The sequence below is a fragment of the Acinonyx jubatus genome, chromosome D3 (assembly GCF_027475565.1).
Source record: "Acinonyx jubatus isolate Ajub_Pintada_27869175 chromosome D3, VMU_Ajub_asm_v1.0, whole genome shotgun sequence".
NCBI classification, from domain to species: Eukaryota; Metazoa; Chordata; class Mammalia; order Carnivora; family Felidae; genus Acinonyx; species Acinonyx jubatus.
The window spans coordinates 27,926,921-27,944,354 of record NC_069392.1 but is presented as its reverse complement, the minus strand read 5'-3'; positions in this window follow the sequence as shown (position 1 = coordinate 27,944,354).

Sequence of the window (17,434 nt, the reverse complement as noted above, 5' to 3'; positions counted from 1 at the left end):
AATATGCAGGGTGTGAGCAAACCAGGCCCATAGAGTTAACCCTTTCCTACATGCCCCCCTTTTTATTTTCTTAAGGATGTCTTTTATAGAGCAGACATTTTTAAAATTTTGGTGAAGTCCATTTTATCAACTTTTATAGCTAGTGATCTTTGTGTCCTACTTAAGAATTCTTTGCCTACCACAAGGTCACAATGATCTCCTCCTGTATTTTCTTCTAGAAATTTTATAGTTTTAGCTCTTCTGTTTATAGCTACAATATAATTAAAATTAATTTTTTTGTATCTAGTAGAGGTCAAGGGTAATTTTTTCTTCTGACAGTTGTTATCAGGAAGTATCCAACCAGGAGACAGAAACTGCACAGTAGTATAAACAGGGAAAGTATAGTATAAAAAATTTTAAGTATAACATGGGATTGGAGTATTAAGGTTAATAAGAAATAAGAAGACTGTCACATCCTATGACCTTGCTTAGTTTATTTATTCAGTTTTAAAGTTGTATTGTGGATTCCTTAGGCTTTTCTATGGAGAAAATCACATTGTCTGCAAATACAGTTTTACTTCTTCCCATCTAGTATTTATGCATTTTATTTTTTCTTTTCTGTTTTATTTCACTGACTAGGACCTCAAGTACAATGTAAAATAGAAATGGTGAGAAGAGACGTCCTTGCCTAGTTCCTAGTTACCCTATCAGGGTAAAAACATTGATTATTTATTTAAACATTATTTATTATGATATGAGTTATAGGTGCTTTTTGTAGATGCCCTTTATCAACTGAGTAACTTGATTACTGGTTTGCTGAGCATTTTCATCATGAACTAGTGTTGAATTTTATCTAATGATTTTCTGCATCTGATAGTACAATTTTTCTCCTTCATTCTCTTAATACAATCTTAATGTGATTAATGACATAAATGTTCTAATGTTAAACCAACATTTTGTTTCTGGGGTAAACTCCACTGAGAGATGTACACACACATACACCCACACATACACTCTTATGCATATATATACACCTACTAGTGATTTGCTAATATGTGGTGAGAATTTTTATATCTATGTTCCTGATATTGGTGTTTAATTGTCTTGTAATGATTTATCAGGTTTGGGTATCAAGGTTATGTTGGCCTCATTAAGTGAGTTAGGCAGCATTCCCTTCTTTTCGATTTTCTGACAGAGTGTATGTATTTTGCCCTTAAGGGTTTGATAGCATTCATTCATTATTGAAAACTGTTTGGGCCTTGAATTTTCTTTATGGGAGGAGAAAGTCCTAGAAGGAAGTGGTCTACACTATAAATGCCTCGTAGAGATCAGAAAAGGTAAGAAACCCAAGGAAAAAGCCCTGTTGTTTCTTCACAATACAGAGCCACAGGTGCACAAGTGGTCGTGTCCTTTGTGCCCCTGTTGGGGTGCTGGGGGAGAGGTGAGCGATCCTCTCTGGACAGATTTGAGCCCCACAGGAGCAGGCACTCATGTGTCCTCTCTCTCTCTCTCTCTCTCTCTCTCTCTCTCTCTCTCTGTCTGCAGCTCTTCCTGGAGCCAAGGCACAGGTGACGCTGAGGACTTTGCTTTCTGTGCAAGTCAAGGAGGTGTCTATTCTTTCATGAATTGACTTCTCTGACCTTTGCATGTATATTTATTGGGGTCATAATGTTTATTTAAAACCTACTTCGGCAAGGATGTGGAAAAAGGGGAATATTTTTGCACTGCTGGTGGGAATGCAAACTGGTGCAGCCACTCTGGAAAACAGTATGGGGCTTCCTCAAAAAATTAAAAATAGAACTACCCTACGACCCAGCAATTGCACTACTAGGTATTTATCCAAAGGATATAGGAGTGCTGTTTCAAAGGGGCACATGCACCCCAATATTTATAGAAGTGCTATCAACAATAACCGAAGTATGGAAAGAGTCCAAATGTCCATCAACTGACAAATGGATAAAGATGTGGTACATATATACAATGGAATATTACTCAGCGATCAAAAAGAACAAAACCTTGCCATTTGCAACAATGTGAATGGAACTAGTATATTATGCTAAGTTAAATAAGTCAGGAGAGATAGATAAATATCATTTTTTCACTAATATGTGGAATTTACAAAACAAAACAAATGGACAGAGGGGAAGGGAAGGAAAAAATAAGATAAAAAGAGGGAAGCAAACCATAAGAGACTCTTAATTACAGAGAACAAACAGAGTTGCTGGAGGGGAGGTGGGTGGGGAGGGATTCTTGGTAGCCATTATTAGTATTCTCCAGATGAGCCTATAGTCAAATATTTGGAAAAATATATGTTCAACAAAATATTTTTCATTATATTACCCAATTACTGAAAGTTTCTGTTCTTTCATTCCATTTTTTCTTAAGGAAAAATCAACACATAAATATACAATGTCAGTCTCCCTCTGTGATCTTTCCTGAAGACTTTATTCTTCAAGTATATGGTTAAGGGAGTAACCTCTACCTTTAAAAGTGCCTTTCTATTTCAGATAATGAACTTCTGAAAGGAATTATCATGAACATGAAACCTAGATGAGAGAAGCTCTTACTCAATAAGATCTGGGTAAATTAATTCCTGAACAGATCTGCATTTTCTCATCATATTCTCATCATATTTGTCTTACATATTCAACCAGAAACAAAGAATCAATTTACAGCCAAACCAAGTGTCTGTGTCTCCATTTAAAACTTTAAATGGATTTATTAACTTTCAAAGCCTCCTGCCCACATGGGTAAGGATTTCATTTAAGAACAGGTGGTTTTTTATAACATTTATGTTGTATACTCATCCTTTCTTGACTCATTCCTATTAACTAAAATGATTTAGAACTTTAATAGGTAACTTGTTACTTTTGAAAAATCAGGTTGCAAAATTTTATTACAAATTAAAAATATCTTTTAAAAATTCTCAAGTTGAGGGGCACCTGGGTGGCTCGGTCGGTTAAGCGTTCGACTCTTGATTTTGACCCAGGTCATGATTTGACAGTTTGTGATATCAAACCCCATGTTGGGTTTTGTGCTAACATCATGGAGTCTACTTGGGATTCTCTCTCTCTCTCTCTCTCTCTCTCTCTCTCTCTCTCTCTCTCTCCCTCTCTCCCTCTCTCCCTCCCTCCCTCCCTCCCTGCCTCTCCCACACTCACACCCTCTCTCTCTCAAATAAATAAACTTAAAAAAGTCTTAAGTTGATTATCTGCAAAATTTTAAAGTTGTAAGTATTTAGTTGAGTTCATTCTCATTACTGGGATTACATTTCAGCTTGTACTTTTTGGATGAACTAAACCAGATGAAGGAGAATGTGGTGTTTACTCAGCCATTGTCTGACTATCCTAGGGGGACATGTTCTCAGCTGGTGAACAAGCTTTGTCCCTTTGCCCTCGTGCATTTTGGGATTATGTGGGTGTCTACTACAGTGACTGGGGCGCTGAGGTAGCTGCTACCCTGGTCAGATCTCTCAGGCTTTGTCCCCTCATGACTTTGGTGAGGATGCCCTGCGATGATGTGGCTCAGCCATCACACCTGGTCTGGCCCCCTGGCTTCTGCTGCCTTAGGCCATGGGCACCATCAGTGGATCTGCTTTGGTGAGGAGGCTCCATTCATGGCAAGGTGGGCACCACCACTTGTGGAGTCTTTGTCTCATGGAGAAGAGACCCCCCACCACTCATGGGGTCTCCAGCTGTGGTGATGAGCACACTATTACGTGGGGAATTTCTGCCTATGGGGTCTCTACCTCTCTGGGATAGGGCATGTCCTCCAGTGGTGAAAATGATGCTGTTTAGCCCAGCTTTGCCCTTGACCTCCTCTTTTCCTCTCACTCTGTTCTGACAACTCAAGTATTCAGACCTGAAAGCCCACACTGGGAGTTGGGGGGAGGAAATGGTCCTGAGGTCCCAGGAGTGGATGAGCACAGGGAGACCCCAGGGAGGGGAAGAAAGGGATCTGGGTGGGTACAGGACAGAGGACTGTGGACCCCAGTTATTCAAGGAGGAGAGAAATGGGGAGGGCCCAGGGGTCTGAGCAGGAGGCCAGGAGAGGGTGCTGCATGCAGATGGAAGAGTAAGAAGGAAGACCCACACAGTTGAGGTGCAGAGCCACAAACAAGCTGTCCTTTGGCATCGTTCTGCACATCACAGCACAAAGTCCCCTCTCGTGTGCTGTGCCCTGACCAGCCTTTCTTCGGTAACTTGTCCTGTTCCAAATAATTTAATAGACATACTTCCTCTTTATCTATCGCTTCATCTTAAAAACAACATCCCTCTCCCTCCTCCTTCAAATATAATTTCTACCCTGGAATTTCTAGGAATCTTTTTTTGATCTTCTTTATGGTCCTACCACATATGTCCCTAAACAGTAGACGGCTCAATGCACATGTTTCAACTCTGTTAATCTGCCAGAGCTGCCATAACAAAGTACCACCAACTGTGCAGCTTAAACAACAGAAATTCATTTTCTTGCAGTTCTGGAGGCTGGAGGTCCAAGATCAAGATGCCATCAGGGTTGGGTTATGGTGAAAGCTCTCTTCCTGGCTTGTAGATGGCCCCCTTCTTCTTGTGCCCCCACATGGCTTTTCCTCTGTGTGCGTACACTCCTAGTGTCTCTTCCTCTTCTTACAAGGACCCATCGGTTTAGGGCCCCAGCCTTATGACCTCATTTAACCTGAATTGTCCCCTTAAAGGCCCCATCTACAAATAGTCACATTGTGGGTTGGGACTTCAACATATGACTTGGGAGGAAGGGACACAATTCAGTCTGTAACACTGAATAAATGCATATTCCATGGATTCGTCTACAATTTGCTGTTTTTCCCCTGACCTTATAGTCCAGCAATTCTCACAACTGTCTAGCTGTCATTACTCTCCTGGAATTTCTTACTGCACAGACTAGAACTTCTAGGAGAGTATCGTCGTAGACTCAGTGTTGGTGTCTTGCTCTTGCTTGAACCAGACTCACTAAACGTGTGGTGTTCAGCACAATATAAGCCAGTGGTTTGTGTGTATATATCTTCCTCTGCCTGCGGGATGCTGCACTCTGTGATATGCTGAGCATGGCATTCCCACTGCCATGTGTAACACCTCATGACTCAGTGACATTCCAGGACGGGGCTGTAGAATTCACCCAGGAGGAGTGGGAGCATCTGGGCGCCACTCAGAGGGCACTGTACCAAGAGGTCATGCTGGAGAACTATAGGAGCCTGGCTTCCCTGGTTAAGAGTGGCCCACCATCTGCACTGGCCTGGGGGGCAGTACCAGGCAGCACCTTGGGAAGGACAGGGGACACAGTTGTCATCTGCTCAGGTTGTCTGCCTAGCTGATGGGAAGAGGGGAGATATCAAGTAATTTAAATGATAAGTGATTTTTTTATATTAAATAAACACAGATATAGTAGATTATAATGACAATATGTATGATTTTAAAAGATGCAACAGAGACTAGAAAGGGGTTTTGGACTCTCAGAGGCACAGTCTACTAACGATCCTTGAAGGCCTGTGTGCACCAACTCTGCCAATATGAGTTCGTGGATGAGGAGTGTGTTCTCTCTTCTCTATCCAGACCTGAGGCCTCTGAACCATGGAGCCATATTTTGATGTTCAGAGGACACAGACCCAGGGCATTTCTACTGTGTATCCTCTGCGTGGTAGGAAGCAAGAGGCTGAGGCTGCCCCCACCCCCACCCTGGCGTCACCCATCTTTCATGCTGCAAAGGTCCTGAAGACAGGGAAAAGGGGGCAGGGCCCCGGGCACACACTTGTCACTGGCCCCAACACCTGTACATCTTATCTTTCTCGGGCAGGGTACCAGGATTTCAAACCTGATGTGATCTCCCAGTTGGAGCAAGGCGAATCGCCATGGATGCTGTGGAGGGACATTCCTAGGGACCCCTCTCCAGGTGAAGAGATGGGAAGGAGGCCTGGGGGTTCACACAGAAGGCTGTCCAGGAAGCTGGAAATTTCTAGAATCACGACAGAGAAATCCCCAGGGGAAATCAGAGCTGCCTCCAAAACAGTCCCTGCACAGAAGCTGCCTCCTGCCCCTCCCGCTTCTCTCCTGTATGAGCCCTGCCCTTTCAGGGGGTTTACTGTCTGTCTAGGCCCCTCCCACCCTGCACTGACTTTCTTCTTCCCTGTTCTTGGATGTGCCCCCCCCCTGCCCCCCGTGCTGCCAGGCATTCTGCCCTCTCAAGAGAAGCCCATCTGTGGTCAGTGATGCTGCTTTCACCTCCCTCCCTTTCCTGTCATCTGTTTGGTCACCATCATTTCCCTCTTAATCTACCTTGAATGTTAGGTAAGTCTACTAGGAATGTCCACCACCTGCCAGGATCCACACCATGGTTTTCTGCTTCCTGCTGCATTAATTTCAGCAAGACTTTATAATCACTCCCCACTTCGCCTGGCTCCTCTGTTTCTTTTCACACCTCCTCACCTGTGTTGGATTCTGCATGAGTCCTTTTTGCCCATAACTTGCTTACTCTGTGACCTCCCTAGTCAATTCAACAGTGATCATGGGTTGCCTCTGAAAGCAGCAGGAGAATGGGTGCAAGAGAATTATCCTTACAGACCTGGTGAATTGGTGTTTCAGGGAAGTTAACTGTGGCAGCTTACCAGATGGACAAATAAGGAGAAGAGGCTGAGAGATTAGTGGTGACATTTCATAATGACCCAGGCACACAGCAACTTCAGGTTATACCTTGATCTGCTTTTCTTCTGCTGGTCCTTATTCCCATGATTCCCCTAATTGCTGCCCCCTTGTCCATTCTCAGTCCCAGTTTGCCCCTTTTAGTCATTCCAGAACAGCAGTCCTCATTCATTTCACTTACCAGCACCCCTGTAACCATGTGTGTGTCCCTATTCACTTCTTCCTTGCTCCTGTGTACAGTGGCTCTTGGTTCACATAACATTTGAAATCAGTCAAAGCACCATACCTCTGGAAAATCAAAGTATAAAAGTAATAGTAACATATGTAGCTTTGACTAGGTCACACTTTTTGTCTCTCTAAATAGTCAAGTATCCTCCATTTTTAAAAATTTCTTTCAGGCCAAAAGACCAGATATAGAACTGCAGAGTCAAATCTGAAGCAAGTAATTTCTGAAGAATTTTCCCAGGGCATGATAATCAATAAAAGTAAAAGAAATAGAATCTGTTACTCCACCAGAGAAGTCCCAGAATTGCTTGGCTGTTTAGAAAGCCATCCAGGGCAGATGGCATTTACCCATAAGAAAATCCTGACTCAGGAGACCATTCGTGAAGATAATGGATTTGAATTTAGACAGCAATCAAACTTTGTTACTCAAAGTACAATTCCTTCAGGGAAAGCAATGTGTAAAGATGACAGTTACAACAGTATCTTTTCACATAACCTAGATCTAAGTAATCATCAGAGAATCTACACAAGTGAAAAGCCATACAAATGTGATCAATGTGGGAAATACATTAGCTGTGGTTTGGATCTCGCTCAACACCAGGGTAGTCATATTTTATTAGATATCAGAAATTTGGTGCTAGAGAAAAGCCCTTCAAATGCAGAGATTGTGATAAATCTTTTAGCAGGGGAACACACCTTATACAACATGAAAGATGTCACACAGGAGAGCGACCATATGAGTGTAGTGTATGTGGGAAGTTGTTCAGCTGGGACTCATCTCTTATTCTACATCAGAGAACTCATACTGGAGAAAAACGCTATGAGTGTAGTGAATGTGGAAAGGCTTTCAGCCAAAGTACATGCCTCACACAACATCAGAGGATTCATACAGGAGAGAAACCTTCTGAATGCAATCAGTGTGGGAAGGCCTTTAGCCAAAGTTCACATCTAACTCTGCATCAGAAAACTCATACTGGGGAGAAACCCTATGAGTGTAATCAGTGTGGCAAAGCCTTTATTCAGAGCTTTCAACTTACTCTGCACCTAAGAACTCATTCTGGAGAGAAACCTTATGAATGTACCGAACGTGGTAAAACCTATAGTCATAGCTAATCTCTAATGCAACACAAGAGGATTCATACTGGAGAAAAACCCTTTGAATGTAAAGAATGTGGAAAAGCCTTTACCCAGAGCATTCAGCTTACTTTACATCTGAGAACACATACTGGAGAAAAACCCTATGAATGTACTGAATGTGGCAAAGCCTATAGTCATAGGTCATCCCTTATTCAAATAAGAGGATCCATACTGGAGAAAAACCCTTTGAATGTAATGAATGCAGGAAAGCTTTCTGATGGAACACACATCTTACTCAACACCAGAGAATTCATACTGGAGAGAAACCCTATAAATGCAAAAAATGTGACAAATCTTTCAGCAGAAGTACACACCTTAATCAACATCAAAGAATTCATACTGAAGAGAAACCCTACAAGTGTAATGAGTGTGGGAAAACCTTTGGTCAGAGTGCATATCTGACTCAACACCAGAGGATGCATACTGGGGAACACCCCTATCAATGTAAGGAATGTGGAAAGGCCTTCACTGTAAATGCATATCTTGCTCAACATCAAAGGATTCATAAGAGAAAGGAACCTTTATTATGTGCCAATCACAAAGAAATTCTGACTGGAGAGAAATTCAGCAAATGTTTTTAATGTGGGAAATATTTCAGCATAAACACAGGTGTTCCTCAACTTGAATATATATATATATATATATATATTTTTTTTTTTATTTTTAATTTATTTATGTAAATTCAAGTTAGTTAACATACAGTGTAGTATTGGTTTCGGGAGTAGAACCCAGTGATTCATCACTTACATATGACACCCAGTGCTCACTCCATCAAGTGCTCTCTTTAATACCCATCACCTATTTAGCCCATCCTCCCCACACACATCCCCTCCAGCAACTCTCAATTTGTTCTCTGTATTTAAGAGTCTCTTATGGTTTGCCTCCCTCTCTCATTTTATCTTATTTTTCCTTTCCTTCCCCTGTGTTCATCTGTTTTGTTTCTTAAATTCCACATATGAGTGAAATCATGATATTTGTCTTTCTCTGACTGACTTATTTAGCTTAGCATAATACACTCTAGTTCCATCCACATTGTTGGAAATGGCTAGATTTCATTCTTTTTGATTGCCAAGTGATATTCCATTGTATATATACACTATATCTTCTTTATCCTTTAATCAGTTGATGGACATTTGGGCTCTTTCCATAATTTGGGTATTGTTGATAGTGCTGCTATAAACATTGGGGTGCATGTGCCCCTATGAATCAACATGAATATATTAATAAAAGAGAGAAATTGTACAAATACAATTATGGAAAATATTTTACTTCATGTATTCAATACTAATATACTCATTATAAAACCAAAAAAGTAGGGGCATCTGGTGGTGGAGTCACTTCAGCTTCTGACTCTTGATTTGGGCTCAGGTCATGATCTCATGGTTCGTGGGATTGAGCTCTGTGTCAGGCTCTGCACTGACAGCATGGAGTCTGCTTGGGATTATGTCTCTGCTCTCTCTCTGTGCTCCTCCCACTTTCTCTCTCTCTCTCTCAAAATAATAAACATTAAGAAAAACTAAAAAAGCAAAAAATGTGTGAAATGTTTTAATGTAATATGACCTCTTACTAAAAGCTAAAGGAAAAATACTGAGACAGGACCTTATAAATAATATCTTTAAAACCACAGAGTTACGGGACACCTGGGTGACTCAGTCACTTGAGCGCCTGACTTTGGCTCAGGTCATGATCTCACCGTTTGTGGGTTTGAGCCCCACATTGGGCTCTGTGCTGACAGCTTGGAGCCTGGAGCCTGCTTCAGATTCTATGTCTCCCTCTCTCTCTGCCCCTCCCCAGCTCATGCTCTGTCTCTGTCTCTCAAAAATGAATAAACGTTAGGGGCGCCTGGGTGGCTCAGTCGTTGAGTGTCCGACTTTGGCTCAGGTCATGATCTCGTGGTTTGTGAGTTCGAGCCCCGCGTCGGGCTCTGTGCTGACAGCTCAGAGCCTGGAGCCTGCCTCAGATTCTGTGTAAACCCCCCCTCTCTACCCGCCCCACCCCTGCTTGTACTCTGTCTCTCTCTTTCAAAAATGAATAAACATAACAAAAAATTTTTTAATGAATTAACATTAAAAAATATATATTTAAAACCACAAAGTCACACATGAAAGTTAAATCTTTTTATACATCATGCTGAATTTCTAGAAAAGGTGTAGAAGTAATGTCTGTTAAATCTATAAATGATGCTATATTTATTGGAGGAGGCCTCACATTTCAAATCTGATGTCCCCTGTTATATATATGGAGCTTTATTTATTTTTTATTTATTTATTTAACGTTTATTTATTTTTGAGACAGAGAGAGACAGAGCATGATCGGGGGAGGGTCAGAGAGAGAGGGAGACACAGAATCTGAAACAGGCTCCAGGCTCTGAGCTGTCAGCACAGAGCCCGACGTGGGGCTCGAACTCACGGACCACGAAATCATGACCTGAGCCGAAGTTGGCCGCTCAACCGACTGAGCCACCCAGGCGCCCCTATATATGGCGCTTTAAATACCATAGATCAGGGGACAGCAAACTGTGGCCCCTGGGCCAAATCCAGCCTGTACCTGTTTTTATAAATAAAATTTTATTGGAACACAGTCACATCTATTTGTTTATATATGGTCCATGTCTGCTTTTGTTGTATGAAGGCAAAGTTGAGTAGTTGTGACACAGCCTGTATAGTTTGTACAGCTTTTAGGGCTGCTATAAGAAAACATCACAGAATGGATCAAACAACCGAAATTTAATGTCTCACAGTTTGGGAGGCTAATGTCCAATATCAAGGTGCCAGTGGGTTTGGTTTCTTCTGAGTCTTCTCTCCTTGTCTTAGAGATGGCCATCTTCTTGCTGTGTCCTTACATGGCCTTTCCTCTGTGCACTTATCCTTGGTGTCTCTTCCTCTTCTTATAAGAACACTGGTCCTTTTGGATTAGGGCCCCACCTTATGACCTCACTTAACTATAATCACATCTTGAAAAGCCCTGTCTTTAAATATAGTCACATTGGGGTTCAGGGATTTGTTTTAATTTGTTCAGATTGCTGTAACAGATATACTGTAGACTGGGTGGCTTAAAACAACAGAAATTTCTCACAGTTCTGGAGAGTGGAAAGTCTCAGGTCAAGCTATTGGCAGAGTCAGTGTTTGGTGAGAGTCCATTTCCAAGTTCATAGATGGCCATCTTTTTGTTGCGACCTCACATGGTGGGAAAGATGAGGGATCTCTCTGGGGTCTCTTTTATAAGGGTACTAATCCTATTGATGAGACTTTACTTTCATGACCCAATCACCTCCCAAAGTTCCCCACTTCCTAGTACCATTACTTTTGAGGTCAGGATTTCTTTTTTTTTTTTTTTTTAAGTTTATTTACTTATTATTTTGAGAGCACGTGCAAGTGGGGGAGGATCAGAGAGAGGGAGAAAGAGAATCCCAAGCACACTCTGCCTGTCAGCATGGAGCCTGATGCAAAGCTCAAACTCATGAACCTTGAGGTCAGGACCTGAGCCAAAGTCAGATGCTTAACCAACCGAGCCACCGACATGCCCAGAGGTCAGGATTTCAACATGAGTTTTGTAGGACACAAACATTCAGACCATAGCAGGCTTCAACATGTATTTGGAGGGAACACAATTCAGATAATAACAAGACTGTGAAACCTAAAATACTATCTAGCCCTTTACGGAATAAATTTCCTGAACTTGAGGGTGTGGATAATAAACTATAATATGTCAACATTCTACACTGTATACAAATATCTTTAAAAAAGCAAAGCTTGTAAATTAGGCAACACAATAGTCCTAAACTGTACCATATAGAGAACTTACTTGTTTTGTAATTGAATTGTTTTGCAAAAACTAGAGAAGGTATCTTTTTCCTGAAAAATAGAAGGCAGAAGTGTTTTTCTGAAGATAATTTTATGTCTTCTCTAATTGATTATTTTTGTAGCAAACGCTGTTAAGGTAACCTCCTATTTCTCCCATTGGTGAAAGTGAAATCCCCCACCCTGCATAATATAAGACAGCTAAATGCATGACACCTGACACTGGCCTGATGCCTGAAAGAAGTTTATTACTCACATATATTCACAGCTGAGAGAAAGAAACTACACAAACACCACGCGTAGGTTGCACTCAGGAACAGAGCAAACCATTAGGAGTAATGGGAGGCAGCAAGAGAGTGAGCTGTTACCTGGTTTCTACCAGAGAATGTGATTAGCTCCTGTGAATAATTCATGGGCTAGCAGGGTGAGGTGAGGATAGGACAATGATAGTGAAACTACATTGTGATAAACAAAGTTTATCACAACACCTTAAATTCATATTATACTACTTTACAGAAAACAAAGTTATAATTTCATTTACTCCCCTTTACCTGGATTTACCTGGATTAGGAGCCTTTCCTGTCGGACAAGGAGCATGTTGGCAAGAGCAGAGGAATCCACGTTTTGGCCTGGGGGGCCCTGTGTGGCTCAAAGATGTTCAGGCAATGTGTGAAATTTTAATTCTTACACACAACATTAGAAACAAAGTTTGTCAGGGGAAACTTTCAGTCTTAGACTACCAATCTAATTTGCCTTACCACTAGCAAACCCTCATTACACCAACTTTTTCACATAACTTTTTCAACTTCATTCTTCTTCCAAATAATCCCAACCTTTTTTGATCCTTTGCTTTTCTGTTAAAATTTTAAAGTGAGCCTGTCCATGTCTACCCATAAAAAATGTCTTATTTTCTCAAATGATTTTTTCCTTATCGAGGACATTTTTTTCTTATTTACTCTGTTAATTAAGCTAATTACATTGACTGATTTTGAAATGTTAAACTAATTCGCATTCCTTGAATAAACTCCACTTGGTCATGATATATTATCCTTTCTAAAGTATTGCTGGATTGGATTTGCTAATATTTGAAGACTTTCACTTCTGTGTTCTTGCGTCATTGTTCTGTAATTTTCTTTCTTTGCAATGTTCTTGTCAGATTTTGGCATTAGGATTATTTAAGCCTCTGAAAATGACCTAGGAAGTGTTCCCTCCCCCCTTTGTTTTGTAAAATACTTTCTGAAAAACTAGTATAATTTAGTCCTTACATGATTAGTGGAATTCACCACTTGAGTCTGAAATTTTATTTCTAAGAAGGTTTTAAATTATAATTTTAGAGGGTTTCTGTTTGTTTTGTTCTGTTTTATAGGGCTATTCAGATTTTTTTTTTTCTCTGTCCAATTTGGTAAGATCCATTTTTCAAGGAATTGTTAATTTTATCTAAGTTGTCAAATTTGTTAGCAATTTGTTGTTAAATTTGTTAATAATACTCCCTTATTATCCTTTTAATGCCGAAAGTATAGGTATCTCTTCTCTTTCACTCTTTATATTGGTAATTTGTGTTTTGTCTCTTTCTTGGCCAGTTTTACAGGGGGTTACCAGTTTTATTCAACTTTTGAAATATTCTGCTTTGGCTTTGTTGATTTTCATTATTCATATGTTTTCTATTCCATTGATTTCTGCTCTTGTTTTTTACTTTCTTTGGGTTCATTTCTTGTCATTTTTAGTAGCTTAAATTATGTTTTCTAACCTTTTTTTTCTTTTCTAATATATGAGTGTCCTCCAAGTACTGTTTTAGCAGCATCTCATGAATTTTGAAATATATTTTCATAATTTATCTTAAAATATCTTATTTCCTGGGGTGCCTGGGTGGCCCAGTAGGCTGAGCGTCTGACTTCAGTTCAAGTCATGATCTCACGGGTTTGTGTGTTCAAGCCCCATGTTGGGTTTGTGCAGATAGCACAGAGCCTGCTTTGGATTCTCTGTCTCCCTCTCTCTCTGCCTCTCCCCAACTTGTGCTCTCTCTTTCAAAAATAAACCTTAAAAAATTTATATACAATTTTTTGTCAGGTTAGCTAAGATACAGTGTATACAGTGTACTCTTGGCTTGGGGAGTAGATACCCGTGATTCTTCACTTACATACAACACCCAGTGCTCATCCCCAAAAATGCCCTCCTCAATGCCCATCACCTATTTTCCCACCCCACCAAATTGTTTTAACTAAAAAATATTTTATTTCCCTATGATTTCTTCTTTGATACATGGTTATTTGTGTTATTTAATTTCCAAATATTTGGGGATACTTTAAGTTATTTTTTTGCCTTTGATATCTATTTTAATTCCATTGTGCTTTGAGAAAATCCGCTGTATGATTTCAATTATTCTGACATTATTAAACTTGTTTAACAGGACAGCATTAGTCTATCTTGATGTATGTTTCATATTAATTTGAAAAGAATGTATCCTGCCATTGTTGGGTAGGGTGCTCTGTACATGTCAATTAGGTCAAGTTCATTAATGGTATTATTTAATTCTCCGAATTCTTTTTTATTTGGCCTATGTGTTCTATCAGTTGCTGACAGAATTTTTCAAATCTCCTTGAAATGTTTGCAGATGTGTCTATTTCTTCTTTTACTTGTGTAAAATATTTATTTAATGTACTTATTACATTTTAATTTTTGATTTAATGTATTTTGAAGCTATATTTTTAGCTGTATAAACATTTAGGATTATGTCTTCAGGAAGAACACACTCTTTTATCACTATTAAATGTCCTTCTCAATATCTGGTAATACTCCTTATCTTTAGGTCTACTTTTTCTGATCTCAGTAGCCACTCCATCTTTCTAGTGATGATTGTTTTTCACAAATAATTTCTTTGCATCCTTTTCCTTTCTATTTCTCTGTGTCTTTATAACTAGAGGGTATCTTTTATAAAGAGCATATAATTGCATCTAATTTTTCTTGCAGCATGATAATCTCTGCCTTTTAAAAAGATTTTATTTTTAAATAATCTCTACATCCTTTGTGGGGCTTGAACCCACAGAGATTAAGACTTGTATGCTCTACCAACTGAGCCAGCCAGACACCCCAGTATTCTATGCCTTTTAGAGAGTGTGTTTAGTCCACTAACTTTAATTATTGGAACAGTTTCTTTCATGTTTACTATCTTTGTTATGTCTTTGTCCCTTAGCTTCTTTGTTCCCTTTGCTTCACCTTTTATACCTTCTTTGGATGAATCAAGGAATTTTTAAGGTTCAATTTGATCTCATAAGTATACCTCTTGCATATTTCTTAACAGTTGCATTACAATATGTGTTTTTAATTTATCACAACACCTTAAATTAATATTATACTACTTTACAGAAAACAAAGTTATAATTTCATTTACTCCCCTTTATGCTATTATTGCAATTTATTTTTACTTCTTCATGTGTTATAAATCCAACAATACTTTATTATGTTTTTGCCTTAAACAATTTATAGATTTTTTAAAAACTTTAATTTTCTTTCATCCAAAAGAAATTCATTGACATCTGCATACTGCCTTTAATGAATTCTCTCAGGTTTTGATTTTCTGAAATATCTCAATATATATTGCTTTTAACTTTTAAGTAAGTTTTGTTGAACATAGAATTCTTAGTTGACAAGTAGGGTTTCTTTGTTTTTCTTACACCACTGTGAAGATTTCATTTAATTGTCTTCTGGCTGCCATCATTTCTGATGAAAAGTCATCTGTAATTATTGTTTATTGTTTCCCTACTGGACTGTCTCTTTGTTGTTATTTTTGCTTTCCATCCTTTCTTTTCAGCAGTTTCACTAGGTTTCACTAGGTTCTTTTTTTTTTAATGTTTTTATTTATTTTTTATACAGAGAGAGAGAGACAGAGCATGAGTGGGAGAGAGGCAGAGAGAGAGGGAGACACAGAATCTGAAGCAGGACACAGAGCCCGCTGCGGGGCTCGAACTCACAGACTGCGAGATCATGACCTGAGTTGAAGTCGGACGCTTAACCGACTGAGCCACCCAGGCGCCCCTTCACTAGGTTCTTCTTTATGTTTGCCCTTTCTGGAATTCCTGAAGTTTTTGGATTTCAGGGTTAATGTCTTTCCTCAGTTTGGGGGAGTGGGGAGGAATATGGCTGCTATCTCTTAAGATAATTCTTCTGCTCCATTCTTTCCTCTCCTTCTAAGACTCCAATTACATATGCATTAGATCAATAATTCTCAAAGTGAAATGTGGTATAAGAACTTCTGGAATTCTTCAAGACCCTTTTAAGAGATCCACAGGATAAAAACATTTATTATAATATTCTCATAAGCATTCAATGTAGTTTTCTAGAATCTATATGATGTGTGATATCACAAAAGATTGAATGCTGAAGCACTTTTGAAGATCCAGCTGTCTTCTATTATATTAAGGAGATTTGCATACACACACACAAGTCAAATGGTGCCACTCTTCTCACTACTTCTGTTTTGGAAAATATAGTATTTTTATTTCATTTTTAAAATATGTCATTTATGTTAAAATTTGTTATTGGCTGTGTGCCCCCTCCCCAATTCATATGTTGAGATCCTAATGCCTGATCTGTGAGAATGTGACCTTACTTAGAGATAGGGTCTTTGTAGAGGCAGTCAAATTAAAATGAGGTCTTTAGAGTGGGCCCTAAGCTAACATGACTGGTGTCCTTATAAGAAAGGGAAATTTGGAGACAGACACACACACAGGAAGCATGTCATGTGAAGATGAAGACAGAGATTGGAATAATACTTCTATAAGCCGAGAAATGCAAAAGATTGAAGTAAGCCACCAGAAGCTATGGAAGTCATAGAACAGATTCTGCCTCATAATCCTCAGAAGGAACCAGACCTACTGATAACTTGATCTCAGATCTCTAGCTTCCAGAGCAATGAGACATTATGGTATTTTGCTACAGCAGTGCTAGGAAACTAATACAGCATGTGTTTGGCTTATTGTTTTTTAATGAATTAATAAATATTTCTAAAATTCTTCAGTGAACTGAAGAGCTCTTTATACTCTTAAAATTACTGAGAACTCCAAAGGGTTTTTGCTTATGTGAGTTATATATATATATATATATATATATATATATATATATATATATATATATACTGAGCCAACTGAGCCACCCAGGTGCCCCTAAACATTTTTTAAAATGTATTTAAATAATAGAACCATTCTGGAAGCCCTCAAACTCTGGACTATGTGTCATTAGCCCACTATCTGCTTGAGATTCATTCCTCTGTGCAAGTTTGTAGCTGCTATTGGCAAGAGGATTAGTCTGACAACAAGCTACCTATACAGGTACTTAGAGAAGGTATTTAGGTTATAACACCAAACATTAATGTAATAAGACATTATTAATGTGTTTTTGTCTGTAAAATCTCCCATTTTAAAGAGTTTTTAAAAATTAAAGTATTATTGACATACAATATTATATTATTTTCAGGCATATAACATAGTAAGTTGACAATGGTATACACTGTGAGATTTTTACCTTTAAAGTGGCATATACACCCATATTTCTTTGGAATTTCACATGGCCCTGCTAATCAGCCCTCAGGATTTCACATGGATGACCCTCAGGAGTCAGAAAGTAACCTAGGATATCTCTCTATCTAAG